The sequence below is a fragment of the Cryptomeria japonica genome, chromosome 8 (genome assembly GCF_030272615.1).
Source record: "Cryptomeria japonica chromosome 8, Sugi_1.0, whole genome shotgun sequence".
NCBI classification, from domain to species: domain Eukaryota; kingdom Viridiplantae; phylum Streptophyta; class Pinopsida; order Cupressales; family Cupressaceae; genus Cryptomeria; species Cryptomeria japonica.
In genome coordinates, this window is record NC_081412.1 from 207,659,230 (window position 1) to 207,681,498 (window position 22,269).

Below are 22,269 nucleotides of genomic sequence, written 5' to 3' on the forward strand. Positions count from 1 at the left end.
TGCTCTATTTTTGCCTAATTAGTATGTGCCATGGTAGAACTAAGGTTGCATGGTTCACATTGAAGGTTTCTAGCTTGTAAGTCATTTCTTGCCATCAATACCCTAGCAAACCCTTCTTTTTGCACCCATTTTTGGGACAGTCATGGAGGAGGCCTAATGGACCCTAAGACTTAGAAAATCTTCAAGAAATTCCAAAAGGGTATCAAAATATAAGGTTCTTTTTGTCTGGAAGTCCATCATTGGAGAAGGGTGAGCACAAAACCCCAAAAAGAGGGCTAATTCCTTGTAGCCCGTTTCAGGCCTAAAATATGGTTTTTTGTCAAATCGGGTACACAAAGGAAGGTTGTAAAGCATAAACCCATCAATTCAAGTTGAAACAAGTTAATCTTGCATGCATTTAATACATTTGGTGAGTTAGACTCCATATGTTTGTGTGTAGCTCTTGTGAAGGATTACTACACTCCAAACCAAAGAAGACCAAAGACACTCATGGGGGGTAGAACTTGACACAAACTTATAATTCATCAAGAGGAGACCTTGTACAATTAGAGAATAGGTTAGGGATAGAGGAAATGATTTCCAATTGAGAGAGTAAGGTGTTAGACTACAAAGCCTAAGACAATGGATTTGAAGCCCTTGGGCAACCAGGGAGTGTTTGACTTAGGGAGGTGGATCAAGGAGAGTTGCTAGGTTGCCTATAAAATTTTTGCACTCTAATTTTGGTGACTACACCTTGAAACTAGCAAAGGACCTATCACTTAGAAAAAATACAAGCCTAATTGGGCAACCCCCTTGCCCTACCTCCCTATCACTATCTCAGAGGTAAGCTGGGGGTGATATCCCTCTATTCAGTAAAGTAAGCAAACAAGTTTCTACATCAATCTAGTATGCTTTCAAGTTTTGTTTACACAAACTAGATTGATGAGTGTTGACTACTCTAGTTAGGGGGAATATTCTTTTAAGTGGTCAGACATGACTCTTTGGAATTTTTGTCAAAGGGGAAGATATGATTAGAGTACAACATTAGCAGGTAGTGATTTAGTTGAAATTGTTGTATCAGAGTATGATCAGTGATAGGGGGAGATATTCATTACTCAGGGAAGAAGTAATGACTGGACTATTATAGAGATGAAGAAACATGCTTCTAACTAGCCAAAATTTGAAGTGTTTTCCATCAATGACAAAGGGGGAGATTATTGGATTGTTGGCATTGATAAAACCGGTCAATCTAGAAAACCGGTATATATGCTAAGGTTTGTCATTGATGTTGAACACTTACGGGTGAAGATACTAATCATTGTAGTGGTATAGGTAAAGTGATGTTGCTTTTTAGTAAGCAATAATGAATTGGTATTGAATGATAAAAGGGTAATTCAGCTCAAGGAAAGATAAAGTAAGTCAACTGATCTGTCAATCAGAAAGATCGCTCACCTTGATGATGGTGAAGTCATAAAAGGTGACTCAAGAAAAGAAACTTGTTTGTTCCAACCAACTGGTAACTCTCTAGCTAACAGGGAAGAAACATGATGCTAACACAACAAACCAGTAGCCAAAGAATGAATTGGTAAAGCAAGAACCACAATTACATACTGGTACACCGGTATGACTAAATCAAGAAAGGCGATCACCATAAGTATCGAAACAGTGATCGGCCATTTAGTTGTGGTGGCAAAGAATGAGTTGGTAGGCTTGTGTCTATGCCAAATAATTTGTTGGTAGGGTTAAATTTCAGTTACCATGCAGTCAAGCATGATTACATGTGGATTCTCTGGTTCACATTTATTTGACTAGACATGTATCGGAGGTTTCTATCCTTGGAAGATGCAGTGGCAGAACTAGTTGAACACTTGGCAAAATTATTGAAAGGCACACAAAGAAAGAGTAGGAGAGTTTGAATTTTATATCTTCCAAAATCCTTGATTAATTTGATTGAGGATATTCCTGTAGGTGTCGACTGAAAATGTATAAAGAGTTCTTGACAACTTTCAAAAAAATATTGATCATGAAATTTGAAACAAGGAAATTTTGTTGAAGGCAATCCGGGGTGAAGAGAAAAGTGAGAGGAAGTTCTAAGATATGTTAGCACAACTGAGTGTATGTGTGAGGTAGATCAACTAAGTGTAGAGTTGATATATAGAGAACCGACTGAGTGTAGAGCCAAAGGATAGAGAACCGACTGAGTGCAGAGCCGAAGGACAGAGAACCGGCTGAGGGCAGAGCCAAAGAATAATGGACCAGCAAAGTGCAAAGCCAAAGGTTAGAGGATGGACAGAGTGTAGTGCTAAAGGAGACATGACCAACTGAGTGAATAGCCGAAGGTGTAAAAAGGAAACTGGTGTTGTAAAGAGAAGACACAACTGGTGTGTATTGAGTGGAATGCATATTGAGATCTGATCAAGCTATTAGTAGCTAATTTAGTAGATCATCCATCTGTTGCTTTCTAATAGCTACAACATAAATCCCTTGACTAGGTGGACTTTAACAGGTCCCTATTGTAAAATCCATTAACCGAGTAAAACCTTAGCTAATGTTCTAAGTCCTTTAACCAAGCTACCTTTAACAGGGTAAAGGCACTAACTGACCTTCATAAAAATACCTTAACCGAGTGGCACCAAACTAGTGTCTTTGTAATCTCCTAATAAAGATGTCTCTTCACTGGGTGTACTCCAGAAGAGTACAAATTTTGTGAGTTCCTACTCACACCGTGGTTTCCTCCCTATTGGGTTTCCATGAGATAAATCTGTGTGTCTTTGTTTATCTTTTCATGCATGCTTAATCTTCTGTAGTAATTGTGTACATTGATGAATGATTAATTAGTTCATATTTAAAGCTAAAGTTTCAATTAGTAAAAAATGGTAATGTACTGATTCACCCCTCCCCTCTTAGTACCGGTTGGATCTAATAGTTTGGACATACACCTACAGTTAAATATTGCAGAATTTTTGGAAGTAAATGTTATATCAAAAGGGATGATTCAATTGGAAAGTTTGATCCTAGATGTGATGAAGGGATATTTCTTGGTTATCCAATTCAAAGCAAAGCATATAGATATTATAACAAAAGATTGTAGAAAATTGTGGAGAGCACTAATGTGAAAGTGGATAAGCAATACAAAAATCAATTTATATCATATGACAGGGAACCGATAGTGGAAATGATCATAACTAAACCGACAATGCCTCAACCAGTATAGGAAACTGAGGCAATTATACCAGTACAATCAGAAAATTCAACTATGACTGATGATCAGAGCAGTGAACCTAAAGTTCAAAAGACACCAAGGTATGTAAGATTAAATTATTTTGAAGATCAAATCATTAGAGATAGGAACAAGGGAGTTATGACAAGAAGAAGACTGGCAAATGAAGAGGTATGTCTTATTTATCAAAATGTAACCGACATCTGTTATTGAAGCTTGTAAAGATAAAAATTGGTTAAAGGCTATGAAAGATGAATTAGATCAAATAGAAAACAATGAGACTTGGACATTAGTTACCCAACCTAAAAATAAGAATGTTATTGGAACTAAATGGGTTTTTTAGGAATAAACTGAATGAGGATGGCCAAGTTGTAAGAAAAAATGATAGATTGGTTTGTAAAGGATATTCTCAAATGGAAGGAATTGATTATAATGAGATATTTGCACCTGTAGCTATAATTGAAGCTGTTAGACTATTTATTGCCTATGCAGCTTATAAAAACTATAAGGTCTCTTAAATGGATGTTAAATGTGAATTTTTGAATGGAACTTGAGGAAGAAGTATACATTTAATAGTCTGATGGATTTTCACTGACAAATGATAAAGATATGGTTTAAGTATTGAAGAAAGTTTTATATGGATTGAAACAAGCTCCCAGAGCTTGGTATGCAAGGTTGGATAAATATCTTTTGAAGCTAGGTTTTACTAAAGGCAGTGTTGATAGTAATTTGTATTATAAGATCACTGATGATGATATTTTGATTATTGAAGTATTTTTTGATGATATCATTTTTGGAGGAGAAGATAAATTGTTCATGGAATTTTCTAATAATATGAAGAATGAATTTGAAATTTCCATGATTAGTGAGATGAGATTTTTCTTAGGTTTGCAGATTACTCGAACTAAAAATGGAATTTTTATCTAACAAACTAAGTATCTGAGGGAATTGTTGAAGAAGTTTGGTATGGATAATTCCAAACTGGTAAGTACTCTTATGGTGACAAGTGAAAAATTATCTTTCAAGGATACATCTACACCAATAAGTACTCTTATGGTGATAAGTTTATGATTGGTGGCTTGTTATATCTAACTCAGACTAGAGCAAACATTATGAATGTAGTAAGTATTGTTTCAAGATATCAAAGTAATCCTAAATAAAATCATGAATGTACAGTAAAAAGGATATTCCGATATTTGCAAGGAACAACAAAATATGGCTTGTGGTATTATAGAGATGTTGATTTCACTTTATGTGCATCTACTGATTTAGATTGGGCAGGAGATACTGATGACAGAAAGAGAACTTTTGGTGGAGCTTTATTTCTTGGAAAGAAATAGGTTTCATGGATCAGCAAAAAATAGTCATGTATTTATTTATCTATTGCAGAAGCTAAGTATGTTGCAACAACAACTAATTGCACTCAAGTCTTGTAGATGAAGAAAATGTTGAAGGATATCAAGGTAAATTGTAGTGAACCGGTTGTTATCTACTGTGATAACTCTATAGCTATTGACATGTCTAAGAGTCCAATATTTCACTCTAAGACTAAACATATATCAATAAAATATAACTTTCTGAAGGACAAGGTAGAAGTTAAGGAAGTCAAATTGGTTTATGTGAACACTAAAGAGAAGATTGCAGATATATTCACTAAACCGCTATCTAAGGAATCATTTGAGTACTTGAGAGACAGGTTAGGGGTTTCTGCCCCTCTGACAGAGACTTGATTGATGCAATTTGTCATCAATCCGACATGCATTATCAGAAATATTATTCATTCTAGCATTGATAAGTGGTGCTACTACTCAGGGGGAGTAGTCAGCTTTGACATTTAGAGGTTTACATTCTTGCTTTGATATTTTTGTCATATTTTTGGCATTGATGTCAAAGGGGCAGAGATAGTGATGTGAAAAATAAATTCAGAACTTTACAGAGATTATTCATAGGGGGAGAGTTATTGATATTTAGGAGATTCTTGGTTGTCTTCCATAGGGGGAGACTTGTTTGGCATTTCTTGGTACTTCGATGTTTTTCACTCTAGCGCTGCCATCAATGCCAAAGGGGGAGATTGTTGGAAATATGGATGAATTGATTATGTGTTTCTTTGATGTTTTTTCATTGATTTCAACTTTAGCTATTATGGCTGGTTATCGACAGACAAGTTTTGGTTACTGGTAGAAGATCTAGTGTTATCGGTAGAAGGGACTATCTGTTGGACACTTTCGGTATGTTTGGATAAATGAAGTATGTTTGAATTTATGTGTTACATGCTTCTAGAGCATGATTTGGTCAGTTGGTATTGACTTGGTAATTAGATGCTATCACATACTCTTGTAAACCCTTACCAACATGGGTTTAAGGTTTAACTGATAGAGCTTTCACTGAGAAATCTTGGCAGGATGCATAAGTGGTGTTGGTGCGGCTTCTAGATGGATTTTAGGATGCTAAAGATGTTCTTTGATCATGCCTTAACTAATTGAAGACATTTCCTTGGCATAGTGGACCCAAATTAGGTCTGGTGCCTATCTAGGTAATGGATCAGTTGTTGGTATTTTGGTATGGTTTTGTCATTGATGTCAACACCTACTAAACACTTATCAACTCTGGCACTTTGGAGAATCAACAACATTCACTGGCAATCAAGTGACTCATGCATAGTCACCGGTATCTTGTACACTAGCAAGATATAATGATCACCGACACTTGGAATGATATCGAAAACACATGGTTATGTCGAAGACATCGTGTGGACACTTTGTCTTGGAGTTTTGTTTACTGGTACATTAGCATTTGCATATTTGTTGTTACTAGCAAATAGGTCCAGGGTTACACCAGTAGGTTTATCTTTTCCAGATCAGCACGACACGCTATGAAAATGATTAATTATTGTTGTAAATGCATTAAGCTGACATGTTAAATTGGTTATTGTATCGGATATTGTATTGTTTGTAAAATGTTTTTAGTGTAATATCTTGTAGAGCCAACCTACTAAAATTGGTCTTCGGTTATGGTATAAATGTAAGATCTTATTTGTAAGATCAAATGTGGAATGTGAAAAAGGATTGTGTGAAGGTATATGCGAGAATAAGAAGAGCTATACACGTAGACATCATTTGAAGATTCAAGAAGGGTTTTTGTGAAGACAATCAGAACTACATCGGTACTGAATCCAGCATATGAAGATACTATTTTGTGTATTACATTCCTATTGGATTTAACCATCCAACTATAGTCAGTGTGACTCCCATTTTGTGATTGAGCAGTGAGCTCTAGGCGCTTGGCCTTTCTACATGTGCAGACCCCATTTATATACGCTTACTATCTACAGTAGTATCATTTGATTGTGGGTAAGGTTTCCCGTTGTGTTTTTCCCCTTACAGGGTTTCCACATACAAATATTGGTGTTATGTGTTGTGGATGACTTTGTCTTTATGTTTCATGCACTAATCCTTACCAGTATAGCAATTAACTATCAAAACATTCTACTGGCATATTAAACTGGTTTACCGGTATTAAGCATTGTGCTGGTTAAGTTGTTTCTGGTTTGAATTTATTTGACAATTGATTCACCCCCCCCGCCCTCTCAGTTGCCTCTGGGACCTAACAATTGGTATTAGAGCTTAGTCCTCTCTTGCAGAAGTTTAACAGCTTGAGGAGATCCAATGTCTACTAACTATTTTAGGAAGGACAATCCTAGAATTGATGGAACCAACTATGGCATATGGAAGATCAGAATGGAGACACATCTAAATTGCATTGGAAAGGACATCTGGGATGTTACAAAGAATGGTTATACTGCTCCTACTCAGAGTCAGCCCACTCCACCCAACTTGGCTAAAGATGAGGAAAATGATTGCAAACCAAGAGAAGCACTTTTGAGTGCATTATCAGATCAACAAATCATGGGAATATTAGATAGGTCTACTACTAAAGATATTTGGGATCATTTAGAAACATTGAATGAAGGATATTCCACAGTCAAAATTGTGAAACTTGAAAGCTTCCGGGTCAGGTATGAACATCTGAAAATGGAAGAAGATGAAAGGATTTTTGCTTTTATGGAAAGAGTAAATGAGATTGTTTTGGGTATTAAATGTTGTGGAGGAACCTTAAGTGAGGATGAAACTATTATAAAAGTTTCAAGAGGATTGCCACCAACATATAAAATGAAACTCACTGCTATAAATGAGTTAAGAACAATGCCTAATAAATTAGTAATTAGGGATACATTGATTGGAAAACTTTCAACTTTTGACATTGAAGAATTTGGTCCTGTTGATACTATAAAGATAGATTTGGCCTTTAAAGCATCAACATCATCTGCTCCATCATTTGACAAATCTGATTGGAAAGCCTTTTATGCAAAAGAACTTGAAGAAAGCAGGAAAGAAAATGAAGAACTTGAAGAACTTGAAGAACTTGAAGCACTATTTGCAAGGAAAATGCCTAAAGGTCCAGTTGGAAGTAAGTATGAAGGTAAAGCACCCTTTAAATGTTTTAATTGCAATAAGATTGGTCATATGGCTTCGAGATGCCCTGATAGACATGCTAGACTAAGAGAAAAAGCTAGAAGAACATACAACCCTAACCCTGAATATTAGAGATATAGATTTAAGAAGAATAAAGACAAATCTTGTTACATTGCTAATGAAGGTGTGACTGATGATTCTGATGAGTATCCAACAAACAATGGATGAGTTTTTGTTGCTATAACAGAAGATCAACTGGCACCTACTGCTCAACTAGTAGAATAGGCCTTGGCAGCAAAAATTGAAGTAAAGGATGAATAGATCATTGATTCAGGATGCACACATCATATGATAGGAGACAAAGGTAAATTCTTGAACTTTCAAGAATACAATGGAGGCTTAGTGAGATTTGGAGATGACAAAGCTTGTTTAATCAAAGGTAAGGGTACAATATCTCTTGATGGTAAGCATAACACTGTCAATGTTTACTATGTTGAAGGATTAAAGCATAATCTTTTGAGTGTTGGTCAATTAGTTGAGAAAGGATTTTAGTTACAATTCAAAAATGGAAAATGCAAAATCGTGAACATAACTGGTTTGGAAATTGCAACCTATAATCAAACTAGAGGTAATATCTTTCATTTGAATAAGTGAAAAGACATGCTTAATTGCACATATTGATGAAAGTTGGCTATGGCATAAAAGACTCTATCATGTAAACTTTGATTGCATGGTGAAAATCAGTACTACTAAGGCAGTTAGAGATTTACCTAAAATTTTCAAACCTCAGAATACAGTATGTAAGGAATGTCAATTTGGAAAACAAGTTAGAGCTAGTTTCAAAAGTATTCCAGAAAAATCCAATAATGCTCTTGATTTGATTCACACTGATTTATGTGGTCCAACTAGAACTAAAAGCTTACAAGGTGATAGATATTTCATGCTAATCATTGATGACTACTCTAGAATGTGTTGGGTTACTTTTCTTAGAGAAAAATCAGAAGCACTTGGAAAGATTAAAATGTTCAAAGCAATGGTAGAAAATGAAACCGGTAAGAAAATCAAATGTCTGAGATCAGATCAAGGAGGAGAATTTACATCTAAGGAGTTTAATACATTCTTTGAAGTGAATGGAATTAGAAGACAACTATCAGCACCTCGAACACCACGATAGAATGGAGTTGTTGAAAGGAAAAACATAACTATCTTGGATGCAGCAAGAAGTATGTTATCAGAAGCAAACCTACCACATGTATATTGGAGAGAGGCAGTCAGTAAATCAGTCTATACATTCAACAAAGTTCACATCAAAGGTGAAACCAGTAAGACCCCTCATGAACTATGGTTTGGTAATAATCCTACTCTTAAATATTTGAGAATTTTTGGAAGTAAATGTTATATTAGAAGAGATGAGTAAATTGGGAAATTTGATCCTAGAAGTGATTAAGGAATATTTCTTGGTTATTCATCTAAGAGCAAGGCATATTGATATTTTAACAAAAGATTGCAGGAAATTCTTGAAAGTACAAATGTAAAGATTGATGAACAATTCAGAGGAACTTCAAGGTATATAGACTCTGAACCAGCAACATAAATTTTGACAAATGAGCCTACACTGAATCCACCGGTACAGAATGAAGTTCCACTTACCCTAGTATCATCTGAGGATTCCACAGTAACTGAGGAACAACAGCAAACAAAGACACCCCGGTATGTAAGAATGAATCATTCTGAAGATCAGATAATTGGAAAGAAGTTTAAAGGAGTTGTGACAAGAGGAAGATTGGCAAATGAAGAGGTATGTCTTATTTCTCAAATTGAACCATCATCTATTAATGAGGCATGTGAAGATAAATTTTGGATTAAAGCTATGGAAGAAGAATTAGAACAAATTGAGAAAAATAACACTTAGACATTAGTTCCCTGGCCTAAAGATAAAAATGTAATTGGAACCAAATGGGTATTCAGAAACAAAATTAATGAAGATGGTAAGGTTGTCAGAAATAAAGCAAGACTAGTGTGTAAGGGATATTCTCAGAAGGAAGGAGTTGATTACAATGAAACCTTTGCACCGGTAGCTAGAATTGAGGCAGTCAGATTATTTTTGGCTTTTGCAGCACACAAGAACTACAAAGTTTATCAAATGGATATTAAATGTGCATTTTTAAATGGAGATCTTGAAGAAGAAGTATACATTGAACAACCTGATGGATTTTCTTTGACAAATGACAATGATATGGTTTGCAGGGTAAGAAAAGCTTTGTATGGATTGAAGCAAGCTCCAAGAGCTTGGTATGCAAGATTGGATAAGTATCTTTTAAAGACTAGTTTTACTAAAGGAAATGCAGACAATAATTTATATTATAAAGTGACTAATGATGATATCTTGATTATAGAAGTATTCATTGATGATATAATCTTTGGAGGAGAAGATGGATTATGTAAAGAATTTTCTATTAAGATGCAACAAGAATTTGAAATGTCTATGATTGGAGAAATAAATTTCTTTTTAGGATTGTAGATTTCACAGACTGATAAAGGTATATTCTTGAGTCAATCCAAGTACTTAAAAGAGTTACTAAATAAATTTGGGATGGAGAACTCTAAACCGGTAAGCACAGCTATGACAACAAATGACAAATTATCACTAAGGGATGAATCTACACCTATTAATCAAACTAGATACAAATCAATGATAGGAGGTTTACTGTATTTAACACAAACCAAACCTGATATTATGAATGCAATATGTATTGTTTCAAGATTTCAAAGTAATCCTAGAGAAAATCATGAATCAGCAGTAAAAAGGATTTTCTAGTACTTACAAGGCACTATAAATCTTGGATTATGGTATCCTAGAAATGAAAACTTTGAATTATGTGCATACACAGATGCAAATTGGGCAGGAGATGTGGATAATAGAAAAAGAACCACCAACGGAGCATTCTTTCTTGGAAATGGACTAGTTTCGTGGTTGAGTAAGAAACAAAGTTGTACATCTCTATCAACATCAGAATCAGAATATGTTGCAGCAGCAACTAACAGTACACAGGTACTATGGCTTAAGCAAATGTTGAAAGACATAAAGGTAAAATGCAAGGAACCTATTACTATCTATTGTGATAATACTGCAGAAATTGATATATCTAAGAATCCGGTATTACATTCTAAAACCAAACATGTTTCTATCAAACTAAATTTTCTAAGGGAAAATGTTGAAGCAAAGGAAATAAAACTGGTTTATGTGAATACTAAAGAGCATATTGTAGATATCTTTACCAAACCTCTACCTAAGGAGACTTTTGAATATCTCAGAGATCAGCTTGGGGTCTTATCCCCACCGGTAGAGACTTAGGAAGTTGATGATTGTCATCAACCAACTACTTCTCTGGGGGAGTAGTTGGTATACTAAATTGATTGGTATTTCGTATATGAACTTGGTTTTGTTGTAACTTTGGCATTTGATGTCAAAGGGGGAGAGATTAGTATGGAAAAACACAAGGAAAACACATGTTTCTCCCAGGGGGAGAGATTGTTGTTTGGGAGAGATTATTACTCTTTGTATCTGTATTTTGATTTCTGGTTATGATCTCTTTTTGAAGATTGTTGGTTTTTGGTATTTGGCATTTCTGTTTCAGCACTTTGATGGTTTTTCCATCTTGTGTTGCCATCAATGCCAAAGAGGGATATTGTTGGTATTTTGGTATTTGTCATTGATGTCAACACCTACTAAACACTTATCAACTCTGGCAGTTTGGAGAATCAGTAACATTCACTAGCAAGCAAGTGACTCATGCACAGTCACCGGTATCTGGTACACTAGCAAGATATAATGATCACTGACACTTGGAATGATATGGAAAATACATGGTTATGTCAAAGACATCGTGTGGACACTTTGTCTTGGAGTTTTGTTTATTGGTACATTAGCATTTGCATATTTGTTGTTACCGGCAAATAGGTCCAGGGTTACACCGATAGGTTTATCTTTTCCAGATCAGCATGACACGCTATGGAAATGATTAATTATTGTTGTAAATGCATTAAGCCGACATGTTGAATTGGTTATTGCATCAGATATTGTATTGTTTGTAAAATGTTTTTATTGTAATATCTTGTAGAGCCGACCTACTAAAATTGGTCTTAGGTTATGGTATAAATGTAAGATCTTATTTGTAAGATCAAATGTGGAATGCAAAAAATGATTGTGTGAAGGTATATGCAAGAATAAGTAGAGCTATATATGTAGATATCATCTAAAGATTCAAGGAGGTTTTATGTGAAGACAATCAAAACTACACTGGTACTAAATCTAGCATATGAAGATGCTATTTTGTGCAGTACATTCTTATTGGATTTAACCATCCAACTGTAGTCAGTGTGACTCCCATTTTGTGATTGAGCAATGAGCTCTAGGTGCTTGGCCTCTCTGCATGTGCAAACCCCATTTATGTACACTTACTATCTGCAGTATTATCATCTGATTGTGGGTAAGGTTTCCCACCGTGGTTTTTCCCCTTACAGGGTTTCCACATACAAATATTGGTGTTATGTTTTGTGGATGACTTGGTCTTTATTTTTCATGCACTAATCCTTACGGGTATAGCAATTAACTGTTAAAACTGTCTACCAACATATTAAACTTGTTTACCAGTATTAAGCATTAAGTTGGTTAAGTTGTTTTTGCTTTACCCCGCCCCTCTCAGTTGCCTCCAGGACCTAACACCGGTATCATGTTAACGTGTTCTCTATGTGTTACCGAGATGATTTATGGATTGATTATTGTTGTTTTGGTCTTAAGCCAACATGGCATATCATTGTAATATGGATGTATGTAATGATCTTATTGTAATATCTTTTAGGTGGTTGACCTAATTGGTTTAGGCCATAGGGTTGGTATAAATTGATGTAAGATCTCATTGTAGATCATATGTTCATGGTCATGAAATGTAATATCATATGTGAAGGAGATTTGGTTGATCATAGGTGATCGAATTGGGATTAAGGAAGAGGTCAAAGGCCTCTGGTATTGATCTTAACTGGGACTTTAATCAAGCATGATAGATTCTATCTCTGGCAATTCATTATTTTGGATTGTTGTCTAATTATCTTGAGGTGGTTATAACCTCTCTATAGTTAGTGAGACTCTTTTGTAATGAGCAGAATGCTCTAGGTAGTGTGCCTTCCTACATGTGCAGTGCCCTCATTGTATCACATACTTTCTACAGAAGTATCATTTGACTATGGGTAGGCTTCCCGCGGTGGTTTTTCCCTTTTTGGGTTTTGCATTTACAAATCATGGTGTTATGTGGTATGGTTGCATTGTGTTGATTATTTGTTTCATTCTAAAGTTTTATTGCTTACCGATATCTAGTAATTAATGTTTATGTGATCTAGTTAAAGGTTATAAAGTGGTTTAATTGATATAATCTATTAACAATTGATTCACCCCCCCCTCTCAATTCTTCACCGGTTATCCTAACAAAGCCACCATCTTGGATCTCCACAAGCTATTAGGCTTCTACTGGAGGTTCTAGCTCTAATACCACTTGTTACAAGCTAGGGATGTCGTTGCACCAAAAGATCGACCTATCAATGCCCGATACAACCAATAGACTTATAAAATCCACAAGAGGCTATTAAACCAGGTCGTGAATCCTCACGAGGAAAGCTGGCTCACTGCCGACAAACTGGTGGTATTCTTGCGCTAGATCTTGGATTCTGAATTTTTTTTGCATCTTCAAGTTATCTCTTTGCTTCCACCTTAACTTCCTTTCCTTTGTCTTTATATTTTTTATTTGAACATTCACTCGTCTAAAATCCTAGTCTAGTCTTTTCTTCATGAGGTTTATACGTGTTAATCAACTCATCCAATAGTTTACTTCTTTCATAAATTTTAGTTTCTATCTTGAGCTTTGTCACCTCTTGTTCTAGCTTCTCACATTATTTAGTCTTTATCTTAATTGAATCTTTCATAGTTTCTTCCACTTTGTTCTTTTTCTTAATTTTCAACATCAAAGCTTTAATGATTTCATTTGATTTCTTTAACTGATTATTAACTTCCTTATGTCTCAACTTGAACTTATAGATTTATTCTCATAGTTTCACTACACATTCATTTCCTTCTCTGATGTTTTCTTTTTATTCCTCATTCTTCATTCTCTTATTCCACACTTTCTAAAACTTCAAGAGATGTCTTTAATTCTTTATCTGGATCATATTCTCTTGTCGTACTCATCGGTACAAGGATTCAACCAACAAGGATATCCCTCAAGTAGTTATCAATTAAGGGACCAAGCTCTAATACCAATTGATAAATGGTTGAAAGGACCAAAATACTAAGAGGCATGGTGAAATAGTATTCCAATAGCAATAAATAACCTTTATAATTAATCTCATCAACATGAAACATCAAATGCAACATAAATAGAAAAAATAATCACAAGATAGACACCATATTTTTATACGTGGAAAACCCAAATGGGAAAAACCATGAAGAGGGTTAACTCTCAAGATAACATAACTAGTTATATGGTGTTTATAAAAGGTTGGATCATTGTCAGATGACTCACTACCTGATTACAATACACCTCACTATCATAACACAATAAGGGTCATTATCAGAATGCTCACTGCAATAGAATTAAGTGAACTAAGGAAAATTGCATCTCCAAATGCAAGAGTTCAGTTCCAAGATAGGCTTAGATATCAAAACAACAACTTACAACATATCTGGTGAGGGATCTCTCTAATATGTCCATAGTTGCTTGCAATAGATCCAATAGGGGATTACTGCAACTCTTCCCACAATTACCTACAACATATGTATTAAGGAATTACTGCAACTCTATCCACAACTGCCTCACACTTTCCACACTTTCACAAACCTTTGTTATTACACACATCACACTCCAGTAGTCACACTTCACACTTCTCTCATACACTTTGTTTCTCTATCTCTCTCACTTTACTTGAACACCTCCCATACCACTACTCTATTTCTCACACTCTCTTGTTCACATGCATCACACTCCATACATTATCATACATCCACATAAATCTACATACAAATAATATGTTCACATGATAATATGTCAGCCAAGAACAACAAGTTTATATAATAATGCATTGCTCAAATCAACACACTATTCAAATATGCCTTGTCCAAAAATATAGTAACCAAGTTTTCCTTCACTGATCTTCTACACAATTATTAGTTATTAGAACATATGCTTCACTTATCAAAACAAACACAAGGGTGTGTTGGACCTATAAACACGAACCCAGAGTCACAAATTCCAATAACAATAAATTCCATATTCAAGATACGAATGCCATAGATTGATGAGCATATGATTCATAGATAAAATTACAATACCAATATTTGGATAGCAATTCAATTGTCACAACTAATACCAACACTTGTAACAAATCATGACTAGCAAAAATACTAGATTCTTGAGCAAAGGATATTCTGAAAAATACTTGTGTAGACCATACATACCTATCTTCCACCTCTACTCAATATACATACTTGAATTCCACTACTATTCAACATGCTACATCCGGTCCTAGCTGAATCACAGGGTTTGACATCAATGACAACATTCACACAAATTTAACAAATAGTAGGGATAATTTTATGTTTATTTAAATAGTATGATATTAAAATAAACTAGTATATTATAATCAACATATTCAGGCACATCAACTATGTTGAATAATTTATTGAATCAAATATGCTAATGTTATTGAAGTAGGTCACTATAATTTTCTTTTTGTGTAGTAATGAAGATTGATATGGCATCCAATTCTATGGTTGATAATATCAAATATTTTTCATAATAATGAATAAAAATATATGTAAATGATGTTTTCCATGGTAGGAATTTTGATGGACAATTTTGTATGCAAAATAATGACACTAATGTAAAAAATAAAAAAAGTGAACAACAAGGATTAAAAGCTATTATGGGCATTCTAATGATGAAATTTTTTCACAAATATTTTTATTGGTAGTTATAATTAGCACAATTTCCAAGTATCACAAAAAGTGATTCCATTTTACAAATGCCACTAATTCTGAAATATAGAACTTGTAGCACCAAATACAAGTCACATACCCATGACCAAAAAACCTCAACATGATCAAGATATAATATTTTTGGTCACCTTCGGAAAAGAATATAGAGAGTTACACAACCCTTATAGCTTTGCATCTCATATATACCTGTTGTCCATCACTACACAACTTCATAACCTATACCAGCTCATCTGCTCAATATAGAACATTTAGAACAATATGGATGACCGGTTTGACATCAATATAAATAATGAAAATATTCAAACAAATACAACACATGAATCCAATAGTAATATCAGTTTACTTAATTGAAATAGGACTTTCCATGCAAGACCCAATCAACAAGGGTTAAGTCTTGAAACTTAGACTACAACATAAAATTTCAATTTCTTTCATAATCAAATATTAGAAAGGAAATTAAGACAACAATCCAACAAAAATGAGACTAATGAGATCCAAATATACATGAATTATAGGACATAAATCCAAAAAAAATGTCTAGAAGAAAATGAGAGTTGAAACGAAATCAAATTGCAAAATCAAGACCATAAAAACAACAATTAATTATTAATTAATTTGTCACTCATGTTATAATTAATATCAATAATTAAAATAACATTAAATCCAATGAACTCAAATAAACCATAAAATAATGCCAACACCAAAATAAGACTTACCATAGATAACTAAGTAATCAGATATTGTCCACATGGCAAATTTGATGGGATAAAATGAAAACTAGGTAATTGTCCATAGGTTGGGATAATGGCTAGGGCTAGACACATTTTGGGCCTTGTACTATCTCCAGTACAACCACTAGGAATCAAAGACACACTCAGACATGTGGAACTAGGTGGAGTCAATGTATGGTACCTACAACCCTACACGAAAATATGTTGTATACAAACATATATATCATGACATCATATGGATCTCATGAATGAGTAATATAAAATCATTCCTTTCACCCTAGCCCAAGCAAACAATACAACAAAGATATTTTCTACACATAAAATCTATAAGCACCATTATCATCAATAATCCATCATCAAATAATAACATCTAATCATGGGTTAGCATAACACAAAACATCATAATAAATCACCAATATATAATCCAAGTGATCAATAAACCATAATGAACATCAACCATCTCAAATGAAATATTATAAATCATATCTTGAAACATATGAACATCATAAAATAATCTGATAACATGAATGTATCCATACACACAAAACAACGAAATAAACCACATTTAAAGAGTCAAAAGATAGTCTAATAAGTCGAAGTAACAAGTGTGTAAAGAAAAGAATGGAGGGGCACTACAACTAATATATATATTTTATTCATATTTAGATTCACATTACTACCATTCATCCAAACATCTCATCTAGTTGAAATCTTGTCTTGATTTATGAAACATAAATAGTAATATGACTTAGCTACAAATTTAGTTTTAAGATATCTTCAAGAAACTCTTTAAGTCTCCTATGTACTTTAGTAATTCAAGTGCATTGGAGATATCCAACAATAAAATGTATCATAACCAAACAAGGTATATTGAAGTACATTGTCACTTCAATTGTAAGCATCTTCTTAAAAATAAAATTGACCTATTTTATTCACCAAGAAATTAGCATCTTAAGGTAGTCTTCACAAAACCATTAAGTAGAGATAATTTTATATATCTTTAAATTTTTTTTGGATCCTTGTTTTCTTCACTTATAGATGTGTAGCTAATAATCCTATTTCTTATAGGAAATCCTTACATCTAGTTGATCTTTGTGATGAAATAACTTAGTACATGGGAGAATGTTTGAAATATAAAACCTATTTAATCACACTCCCTATGTTCGTATTAGATTGTCATTGATGTCAACAGCTGAGTTGATGCAACAAATGGTGGGTGTCCCAAAATGAAGATGCAGCAGAGAATAGATTGGTCATTGTTGTCACTACAAAATTACACCCGTGATGCTAAGTTTGAAAACAAACAATCCTATGAAACAAGGAAACACCTTTGAGCCAGTGGGTTGCTCAAAGTGAAGGTGAATCTCTAGAGATTAGGCCGACTTCTTGTTTGGTGATTCTCTTGTAAATACCTTTGATAAGAAAAGGGATAGAAAGGGATAGAAAGCTTGCATGTAATGTAAATCTATTCTAATGAAGGTGATGCACCAAATATCTTATCTGAGATCTGCAACCTGCTTAACTCACAAGACCTTCAACAAATAACCCTAATTGCTTCACAACTCAACTAAACATGTAGATGCATAAATATTTCCTAGAAAAGGATGAATTTAATGCATGCATGAAGGAAAACAATAAGTTTTCACAACTTCAAGCAATTAAAAACAACTACCACAAACTAGAACCTGCAACTAACATGTATCTCCTTGCACCACAAATTGATTGAATGAGGCAAATTAGAGGATAAAAATTATAGGAAATCATCAAGTCATTCATTCACTAGATAATACAAGAAGTGCCAAGAATGAAATTTTCTGCTATATTATTGAAAAATAAAGGAGTATTTCTATTACAAAACTCAAATACTGCTGAGCTACAATGCTTTTTTGCAAAAATGTGTATGCAAAAAAGATAGAACCAGAGGGAAAAAATAAGGAGAGAAAGAATATATAGAAATCTTGATGAATCCCCTTCAAAAACCCTAAAATCACTGCATGAGAAAAGCCTTGGGTGAATCTTTCCCAAAAAAGGCACAAAAACTCATGCATAATCTATAAAATAATAGTCTTTTCTACTCAAAAGGAGTGTCACTGATCCTCCTATTTAAAAATCTGCATATCTAAATGTGAAAAATAGCTATCCCCATGTGAAATTTGGATGATGAACTGAACTGTGACTATATTAAAAAGAAATCCCACTAAGAAAATCTTATGCATCCCTTGGCAACCAGTCTCTGTGTTGAAAAATTCTGTTAAAAATGGTTGTGGAAATGATCTCCCTATTTTGTGAGCTTTCCAACGATATGTAACACTTGCATATTCAGATAATCAATTGCATTTGCACTAATCTTTCATGCAAAAATCATCTCTTTGCTTGGCAGGGTTTTCACCATTCAAACAACCAGTTCTGAGTCCACCATGCAATTTAATATTATTGCTAGCCACTGGATCACCCGCATTGACCATGGCCACTTGCATATAACTTTTTCGCTTACTTCTTAGCAGGCCCTATCGTTTGTCGCCAAGTTGCTATGATTATCCATCGAGCATTTTTATCTTGCAGTATAGCAACGACCGTTGATCTATTAGGAACCTGGTTTCCTTTTAGTTTGCTTGTTTTCTCTTATCTTCCTAGGCCCACAGGAACAAGCGATGCTAATGAACTTTGAACTATTGAACCATTTGATCCACTTTGAACCGGTCAACCACTTTGAACTGGTGAACCACTCAACTTTTAACCATTGAAATTTTTTGAAGCCTTGAACCAATTTGAACCGGTTCAAGTTCAAGGTTGACTTAGACATCTGTTCATCTGTAGATTTTTTCCATGTGTCAGCCTCTTATTTGGTCGTAGGCCCATTTTTTCTTCCATCTGAACCTAGACCCACCTTGTCGCCAAGTCGCGATGATAACCTGGGCAAGCAACTTTTCCTTGTAGCTTAGTGACCATCATTAGATCTATCCACCCAACCATTGGATGTGAACAATCGCTCAATATTTACTCTTTGTCTACTCATGGTTCTTTGTCTTCTCTCTACCATGTGGTGCATAACCATATGGTTGGATGTGATCAATTGCGAGGGTATTCATTTCGGGTACTTCATAACTGCAGTACAGTGATAGTCATGGATATCCCTGAAATGTCACTCTGATGTTCAATCTTCCTTGATTTACCATTGATCTCAGCGATCTACTCAATATTTAACTATCCCTTTTTGACACGTGCTTTGTCGCCAAGTTGCGAGGAGTATTTGGCGATTATCTTCCCATCGTGACATAACGACAACTATCAGATCTTGCTTGATCACCGTTGATCTTGGGGGGAATTCCAAGAAATTGCTTGATCTTTAGCACTGACTGATCTTCTCTCTTGTGTTATGTGTACACATGTGTCACCTTGTGATTTTCTCAGAGTCCACCTCGGCACCACTTGGCTTGCCACCTATCGCAGGGGTATTCATTTCGGGCTCTTCATAACCGCAGTACAATGATAGTCATGGATAACCCCATAATGTCACTCCATCATTCGATCTCTCTTGATCTGATGGTCGATCTTTACTCTTTGTTCTACCATGTCATCAGTCGCCAAGTCATGCCGATAATCGGATGTGCAACTTTTCATTGTGACATAGCGACAACCATTAGATCTCTGCGACCTATGTCCAATCTTTCTTCAACTTTCTCTCTCTTTAGTCTCTTCCCACCAGCTGGTCACAAAATTAGGATGCCTTGAGATGCGCACACATGGGGTCCACCAAGCCATGAGATACCTCTTCTTACCAAAATCCTGTAAGCTTTAACACTATAGTTCTATGTGGCCTTATATTTAAATGTGATAAACTCCCTCCGCACGGTCAATGTCAGATAAAAGGTCTTCCTACCTGGTGACTAAAACCGCTTGGAAACTCTAAGGCCTTACATTTAAAACCCTCTTTGGTGCCAAAGTAAAACTTTACATAGGCTACTTGCATTTTGTTGATTTTCTTTTGGCATTAAGGTTTTAATAGCTACACCACTTCATTTGCAATGGAGCATAATATCTTTGTGATCTACAACATGCTGAGCTCAACCCTCATGGGAGCCCATTTTAACCCACATGTTGCATTGTTTTTCCTGTATCTGCACATGAAGCAAACAAATTAGACAAAAACACTGCATTTCTTCTTAGCTCATGATTTGGACCTTTTCAAAATGAATGCAAGGCTTCATTAGGGCACCAAATTTGCCATTATGCAAAATTTTGGTAACATTTTTGGCGACCTCTCAGGGGTGTTTTCCTACTAAATAGTAGAATGTAATAGCCTAGAATATCCATTGGGCATTGAGTCAATTTTGCCTTTCCCAAAATCTGGAATTGCATGTCAACATTCTAGAAATGAAACTACAAAGGCTTTGCATATAGGTGAGCCTGCACAATGTGCAATCTAGACTTCTTGAAAAATCAAAACTAATAGCTGAACTCAAATTGAAAAAATGTACTCTATCCTACCCTAACCAAGTTGGAGACCTGGTAATACAAAACCATTCACTGGTTTTGAGAAATAACATCCTTTTCTTCCCAACTTAGGATGTTTCAAACTCTTATGAACAACTGACAAGAAATGATGAATGAAGAGGTTCCTCACATAACATTGTAAGACTATTGTAAGTATGAAAATATGGTGGCCTACCTCTTTTGTTTTCTCATATATACTGCTATCTGTGAGGTTATAGGTAAGACGATAACCTTTTACTAAAGCTTCATTTTTAGGCATAAGCTCATCTTGTATTGTCTTTTTGGCCTCCAATCTGGAAACATATCTTATAGGACAACCCCTTGTATGAAGGAATATTGGGCTCCCCTTGTTGGTTTCTTCTTGGTTAAATATGTCTTGAAACATAAGTGTTTCCTCCACCTGATTATGCTGATCAAAAATTTTTCTTTCAAAAAGTATCATGTTATCAGCAAGATTAGAACAAAAAACTTCAATGATGTTTGAGAAAATACTCACTTCTTGGTCAATTTCACTATGCTGAGTATTGTTTGTTGTAATTTACTGATTGTTTCCAGCACTCATGTCTTGGAAATCTGTGTCTTTCTAATTTTATTGCTCTACCTGAACCAAATTTGCATTCAGATCAACCTCTTGAACTTGCTCAACAACGTTGCTTTTTGTTTCCTCTAATCATTCCATAAAGAGTCCTCTTCATTATTGTTTTCAATCTGCTAAGGAAGAGGGTTATCTACTACTTTTTGCAGCTCTCTTGTGTGATCAAAACAACAATGTTTTGAACCTATTCTTGTTGTGGTGAAGTTGATATGGCTGCAATCTGAAGTTCATTTTCCTCATCTTCCACAAAAAGTGGCAGCTCATTAAACAAATTAGTTAGAACTTGACAATTATCAACCTTTTCTGGATTTTGAACATGCAATTCTTCATTTATAACCTCTTCTTTTTGCTATAACATATCTAACCTATCATTTTGAATATCGTGAGCATGCATCTTAATAGGTGAGAGATCTGATTTATTTTCACTAAGTACCTCTTTTTCTTGATCTTCAACTTGAATATCTTGAGGAACCAAGATATCAATGGGTTATTTAGGAATGAATTGTTGAGGCTCTTGAACTAAAAGAGGTTGTCTAAAATTTGGGAACACAAATCTGCGAGGCTCTTCTTTAATAGGTTGATTAATGATGGGTTCTTCTTGAATGATCTTTTTATAGGGATGCACTTGTTCAATAATAGGTTCCTGGAATGATTGAGGACTCCTCAAACTAGGAATTTTAAAATTAGGAGATTTAGAAGACTCACTATGTTTGAAACTTGGTATTTTGATCTTG